The sequence below is a fragment of the Osmerus mordax genome, chromosome 6 (assembly GCF_038355195.1).
Source record: "Osmerus mordax isolate fOsmMor3 chromosome 6, fOsmMor3.pri, whole genome shotgun sequence".
Lineage (NCBI taxonomy): Eukaryota > Metazoa > Chordata > Actinopteri > Osmeriformes > Osmeridae > Osmerus > Osmerus mordax.
This window is the reverse complement of record NC_090055.1, coordinates 15,376,675-15,383,984: the sequence shown is the minus strand read 5'-3', so window position 1 is coordinate 15,383,984 and position 7,310 is coordinate 15,376,675.

The window sequence follows — 7,310 nt, the reverse complement described above, 5'->3', positions numbered from 1 at the left end:
CATAGTAGGACTTTGGTTTTGTCTTCATTTAATTTAAGAAAGTTGTCATTCATCCATTTGTTTATTGCCAACAGGCAGTTGGTAATGGAATTGATGGCCGTTGCATCGATATATATAGTTGTGTGTCATCCGCATAGCTATGGAAATCTATGTTATGTTCTCTGATTATGTCGCCGAGTGGTAACATATAAAGAGAAAAAAGTAATGGACCTAAGCATCTTCCTTGAGCAACCCCGTAGCAGTTCTCATGTTTCTTGGACCTATGGTCTCCTAAACTAACATAAAACTTCCTTCCTGTGATATATGATTTCATCCAGTTCAATACACTATCCGTGAACCCAATAAGCTTTTCCAGTCTATTGATTAGGATGTTGTGATCAATGGTATCAAATGCTGCACTGAGATCTAACAGGATAAGGATAGAGACTTTATTTGCATCAGAGTTTAGTCTGAGGTCGCTAATTATTTTGGTGAGAGCAGTTTCAGTACTGTGATATTTCCTGAAACCTGACTGCAAGACTTCCAGGATGTTATTTTCTTCAAGAAAATAATTTAATTGGACTAAAACTATCTTTTCCAGTACTTTACTAATAAATGGAAGGTTTGATATTGGTCTGTAATTTGCAAGTAGACTGTTATCCAATTTGGGTTTCTTTAATAGGGGCTTTACAACAGCTGTTTTAAAGGCATCTGGGAAGACGCCAGTTCTAAGGGATGTGTTTATAATCTCTAGCCCCGGACCTGAGACACTATCAAACACTCGCTTAAAGAATGTTGTGGGTATAGGATCAATATCTGAGGTTGTGGAGTTAGATTCGCTGAGAATTTTGGAAAGTTCACTAAGTGTGATACAGGTAAATGTGCTCATGGTTATGTTGCAGAATCTACTTTTGTCAGCTTCGACCCCACTATTAATAATACTAGCTCTGATCAAAGATATTTTGTTCTTGAAGAACAAAGCAAGCTCTTCACATTTAACTGCTGAGGATGGAGGTGGAGCAGGGACAGTGTTAACAGCTGGTCAATGGTGGAGAAAAGAACTCTGGAATTTCTGGCATTTTCTGTAATAATGTTGGAGAAATATTCTCTCCTTGCTAGACGGATGGTTTTGTTATAGGTGGTTAGTGTATCTTTGTAGATATTGTAGTGGATAGTGCTCTTTGTTTTCCTCCATTTTCTCTCTGCTGCACTGCATTTTCTTTTTGTTTCACTAACATTTTATTTCTCAGCCATGGGGAGGTTCTGCTTGTGCACTTCTTTTTGGTTTTCAGTGGTGCAACAGAGTCTAACACAGATAATAGTGCATCATTGAGGTTCTCTACCATATAGAGCAAATTGTTCAGAAAATGTCATCATAGCTGTATCGTCTAAATATCTTCTATGGACTAAGAATTCTTTTTTGTTTTTTGTTAGGATAATTTCCACATTAAAAAGTATATAATGATGGTCTGAGAGGGGTAGATCAGTTATTTAAATATTATTGATATTTAGTCCAGTTGTTATCACTAGATCTAGTGTGTTTCCGTGCCGGTGTGTTGGGTCTGTTATTTGTTGAGTTAGATTGAAACTGTCGAGGAGATTTAAGAGCTCAATAGTTCTTGGGTCTGCTTTTTTATTTACTTGGATATTTAAGTCTCCGTTTAAAACTACTTTGTCATATCTAGTGACACAGTGATAATAGTTCAGAGAATTCTTGTATGAATATTGGCGAGTGCTTGGGGGGCCGATATATAATAACAAAAAGTATTGATTCGGTTTGAGCTCTATAGCAAGATATTCATATGATGTGAATTCACCTAGCTCAGTGATTTTTAACAACAGTTTAGAGGAGAAAATAGCTGCGACTCCTCCACCTTTTTTTGATGTCCTAGAAACTTGGTGAAAGTTGTAATCGGGCGGACACGCTTCTATCAAAGTTGCTGTTGCCGTGTCATTGTTTAGCCAGGTTTCTGTTTGACAGATGCAGTCTAAGTTGTTTTCTTTGACCAGATCATTAACTAGAAATGTTTTATTATTTAGTGATCTAACATTTAGAAGGGCCAGTTTCATCTGTGGGGTATTAACAGTCAATGGAGTGAGGCCAGACTCTCTGTACAAATGAAATGTACGAGAGTCTGGTTAGGACCAGGTTAGGCCATGCGGGCTGATGCTTCAAAGTGTATGGAAGTCGTGGAGACAAGTAAAAACCGCCTGGGTGAGGTGGATATCCGCCTCTCTGCATCTGTAAGCAAGCTAACTGCACTATGTGCCAGTCTGGAAGACAAGGTGACTGACATTGAAGACATGTCGCGCAGAGACAATATACGAGTGCATGGGATCCCTGAAAACTCGGATACATCAAATCCGCTTCTCTATTTGTCTGCTGCTATTCCAAAGTGGTTTCCGAAGCTTGGTTCAGTTGAAATCATGCGTGCACATCGGGTAGGCGCAGCAAAGGAAGACGCTAACGGTAAACCCTTTCCTCGCACTCTCCTGTTGAAGCTGTTGCGTTTCACTGACAGAGATAGGATCCTAGGCGCCGCATGGAAAACGACGGTGGAGGTGGATGGAGTGACTGTTCGTTTTCTCCAGACTACAGCACACAAACTTTCAGACGCAGGCTGGCCTTCTCGGCCTCCATGGATGCTTTGCAGCGACTGGGCTTCCGCACCTTTCTCCTTTATCCTGCCAGGCTGAAAGCAATGCGCGGAGGAGCAAGCCATCTTCTCAACACTCCACAAGAGGCGAAAGATTTCATTGAGTCTCTCGATAGCTAAAATCTTTAGTTTTCTTTTTCTTTACAATAAGGTAAAAGAGTAAGGTATTTTCATTTTACTTAATACTACTATATAACTCTGCCATGCGTCCTTATTTGGACTGTTTGATGCCAGGAGCAAAGCTGACTGCGTTTTTGTTTTTTTCACCTTCAAACTCTTAATTACCAAAGTGGTTTTTTTCCCTTCTTCTTCGTTCTGTTCTTTACTGCAGTATCCTATGATATCTATAATGGGGGGTGGGGGCTGCGGGAATTTGAGGATGGTGCTCTACTCAAGGATCACGGGTCCAACGTTTAGGGGAACATCAGACTCTTTAAGAGGTGTCTCAAATGTGGGTTATTATTATGTTCTTAATAAGGGTGTGGATGTTTTTCAAGCTCTCTTCTGTTTTTTGGAGAGGGCTAGGGTTGTGGCGACAGGGTTTATCAGGGTTGGTATGGATCTCTCTGTTTTTATTATTTTTACATCTTTTACTTTTGGATTGCTGCACTGCTCAACAACATGTCTATTGTATATATACAAATTATTTTCTGATAACTAACCATGGCTAATTTACATTTTATTAGCTGGAATGTTAATGGAATGAATGGCCAGATTAAGCGAACGGCTTGCTTAAACTTCTTACGTAGACAACAAGTAGATGTTGCTCTCGTACAAGAATCCCATTTAAGAACTGCTGACACTCATCGCTTCGCAAATAGACACTACTATGTGGCTGCCTCTGCATCCCTGAACTCTCAAACCAGGGGTACATTAGTAGTACTGAAACGCAACATATCATTAAATATACTAGATAAGTTTGGAAGTGAGGATGGCAGGGTTGCATACAAAAAAACTATCATCTCAGGACATAAATTTGCCTTTATCTCCATCTATGCCCCATCTCAATATGAACCAGATTTTTTCTCTAATCTACACAGTTTTATCACATTTTCAAGATTTCTGTCTAATCATAGGTGCAGACATGAACTCTTGTGTGAACTTAACATTGGATAAGTCTCTTCAACAGTCTACCTCCACACAATTACGTGTGTCCAGGGCCTTGAACGACTTTCTTTCAGCTCTTAGTTTATCAGAGCTATACCGTGATGAAGAAAGTGTTTTGTCTGTCTCTTCATAAACGGAGTGACTAAGTTCAGTTAAGTTCTGGATTTTAATACGTATTTATCAATCTGCAGATTGGGAGAAAAAAAAACAGTCTTCTGACCATAAATGACAACACAACACCAAGCTTAGGTCTCAACCAGGTCTCTCCGCTCCGAAAGCCGGAGGACCATCTTTTATAGGGCACAAGAATGTAAACATAGATTGTGACAGTCAGGCAGGAATGACGTTACAACAGTCTCAGAGAAAAAGATTCACTGCTCCCAACACATGACAACTCTCACACTAGAGAGTTCATAGTTGGAGCTCTCCTTGTAGTCATGACAAGGACCGTTTAGCCAGTACTTTCTCCTGACCCCGAACATCTATTAACCTGACACATAGACACAATATACTGTTATTAATAGCAAGCTTACATGATTAACGTACTAACTAGTATCCAATGACTAGTTCTATTGATTAGTGATTAATGTAAGCACACAGGAAATCCCAATTTCTTCCACAGTCCCCCCTTTTGACGTTTAACGTCAACACAACAAACAAGTTTCATAACATTTCAAAACCTTAACAATCAAACAATACTTTATCTGCTACTACTCAGCACAGCATACATGATTATAGGATTTGAAGAAGTATTAGGTAGTACCCCATCAGGTGAAAAGTACAAAGTCCATGAAGTGAATAGCATAATGTTTAGCTCTCTAGCTAGGGCACCCATAAATGACCTTAACGCTCCTTCTATTTTCCTTGTTCAAAGTTGCATGGTATTATACACTTTGGTGATATTGTGACCTCCGATTCGTCCTAGTAACAGAGGCACCCCCTAGGACCCCACAAAAGAACTAGCTTATAGCTATTCATTTCATAAGCAAACAGCATTATGACAGTTTATCAATGATACCAGAAACAGAGGCATATTTCTCTCCTGGACATAACCAAGGGTCATGCTCTCATGAGCTCAACACAACATGGTATAGATCAAACACTGTTCATAAATTCAGATTATTTCAAACAGTATAAAAGTAATAAAGTAACCACTATCTTTAATTATTGTTCACCGATCTGTGGTTAAGGACAGATCTATTCAGATTGCACACAGCATTGTATATCAGTTGGAAAATAGAAGGAGGCAAATGACCATCTTTATTACATTGGCAAAATAGTCACTTGGTACTTGAGATTACATATCCGACATATCAATCATTCCCAGGGCAATAAAGTAATCATCAGTCTTGCTTGCTTTTGTCTGAGGCTTGATTTGGGTTACCATAATCTTACTGGCAGCCTTCCGAGAGCCTACTGCACAGCACTGTACACAGCAGGCAGTACACATCTTCCAAGCACAAACCACAATCAGCACAACAACGATTAACATGCCCAATCCAGTGATTCCCATTTGAATGATAGTCGAAAAGAAACCCCCCACAGAGGAGGTCAGCCAGTCAGCAAAATTCCAAGCTTCAGGTTCCCCCAAAGCTGAAATTATGTTTTAATGTGAGCAGCCATACTTGTGATATTTGCAGATTCATCATGGATAAAAGTACAACAGTCATGACCTATCACAGCACAGGTACCTCCCTGAGCTGACAACAGATAATCCAGTGCCATTCGGTTCTGTAGCACTACCTGCCTCATGGCCTTCATCTCAGAAGCAACCACAGTTAAGGCGTCGGCTGTCTCATTACCAATGGACTCCAACCCTACTGCTAAGCTCCTAATATCTCTAAAGGCAGTGATAACTCTGCCCTCTGCCTTCAAACAGGCTAGAGTTACCCCTCTACTCAAAAAACCCTCCCTTAACCCTGCCGTCCTCCAGAACTCCAGACCGTATCACTGTTACCCTTCCTTTCAAAAACAATTGAACGTGCTGTATCTAACCAACTGTCTAACTTTCTCTCTCAGAACAACCTGCTTGACCCCAACCAATCAGGCTTCAAGACTGGCCACTCCACAGAGACTGCCCTCCTTTCAGTCACCACTGCCCTCCAGTCTGCCAGAGCGGCTTCCAGGTCATCCGTCATCATTCTGCTGGACCTTTCTGCAGCGTTTGATACGGTTAACCACCAGATCCTGCTCGCCAGACTTTCTGAGATGGGCATCACTGGCACTGCACTCCAGTGGATCTCATCCTACCTGTCGGGAAGATCCTACCAGGTTTCCTGGGGAGGCAAACTGTCAGGACCTCGCCAGCTCTCCACTGGTGTCCCACAGGATTCCGTCCTTGGACCCCTCCTCTTCTCTCTGTACACCACCTCACTTGGACCAATCATCACCTCCCATGGCTTCTCCTACCATTGCTACGCTGACGACACGCAGCTGTACCTGTCGTTCCCCCCGACCGATCCGGGGATCTCAGCTAGGATTGAGGCCTGCCTCACAGACATCTCCGCCTGGATGACCGAGCAACACATCCAGCTGAACCTCGCCAAAACAGAACTTCTCATCATCCCGGCTAAACCCTCCATCTCCCACGATCTCTCAATCACCCTGGGATCTGCGACGGTGACCCCTTCATCCTCTGCCAGGAACCTTGGGGTTACCATGGACGACGAGCTCTCCCTCACGGCCCACATTGCTGCGGTCTCCCGGTCGTGTAGATTCACCCTCTACAACATCAGGAAGATCAGGAGATACTTGTCTGAGCACTCCACCCAGCTGTCCAAGCACTTGTCCTCTCCAAGTTGGACTATTGCAACTCGCTGCTCGCTGGTCTCCCAGCATGTGCAACCCGCCCTCTTCAGAGGATTCAGAACGCAGCGGCCCGCCTGGTCTACAATCTACCCAGACGCTCCCATGTTACCCCGCTCCTCATCTCTCTCCACTGGCTACCTATCATGGCCCGTATCAGATTCAAGACCCTGGTATTGACCTTCCGAGCAGTGAACGGGACTGCACCCGTCTACATCAAGTCTCTCCTGCAACCTTACACCCCCCACCCGTCACCTACGGTCTTCTCCACCTACGGTCTTAATGAATCACACATGGGGGAGAGAGGCATGGTAGTAACAGCAGCCCCTCTCTGGCTTTCTCCACATGTGACTCACCTTTCGACGTCTTCAACACCTCCGGGTGGGTGCTCTTTGGGACCTCCTTCTCGGCGCCCCTGGATTGGAGTGCTGGATGGCGGGGTCCTGGTTCTGGCTCAAATCGGTCCGCTGGACTAGAACCTGCTCCCGGATCAGCCGCTGCGAATGGGTCTCCACCCTCCTTGGTGTACTCCCGGAGGAGTAACCCAGTGGGGACAAATGACAAATTGGAGGAGGTTCCATTTGGAGGTGCACCTGCTCCTCCACCGGCCCCTGGCTCTCCGTTGGGACCCTCCACCGTGTTGTTCGGTGGAGGGGACGTTTTGCAGTGTGTCGCATGGATCCATGTCGGACGACCCTCCACTTTCACCGCTGTGTGAGTCACCAAGAGAATCAGGTATGGACCGGAGAGGGCAGTCCTCCA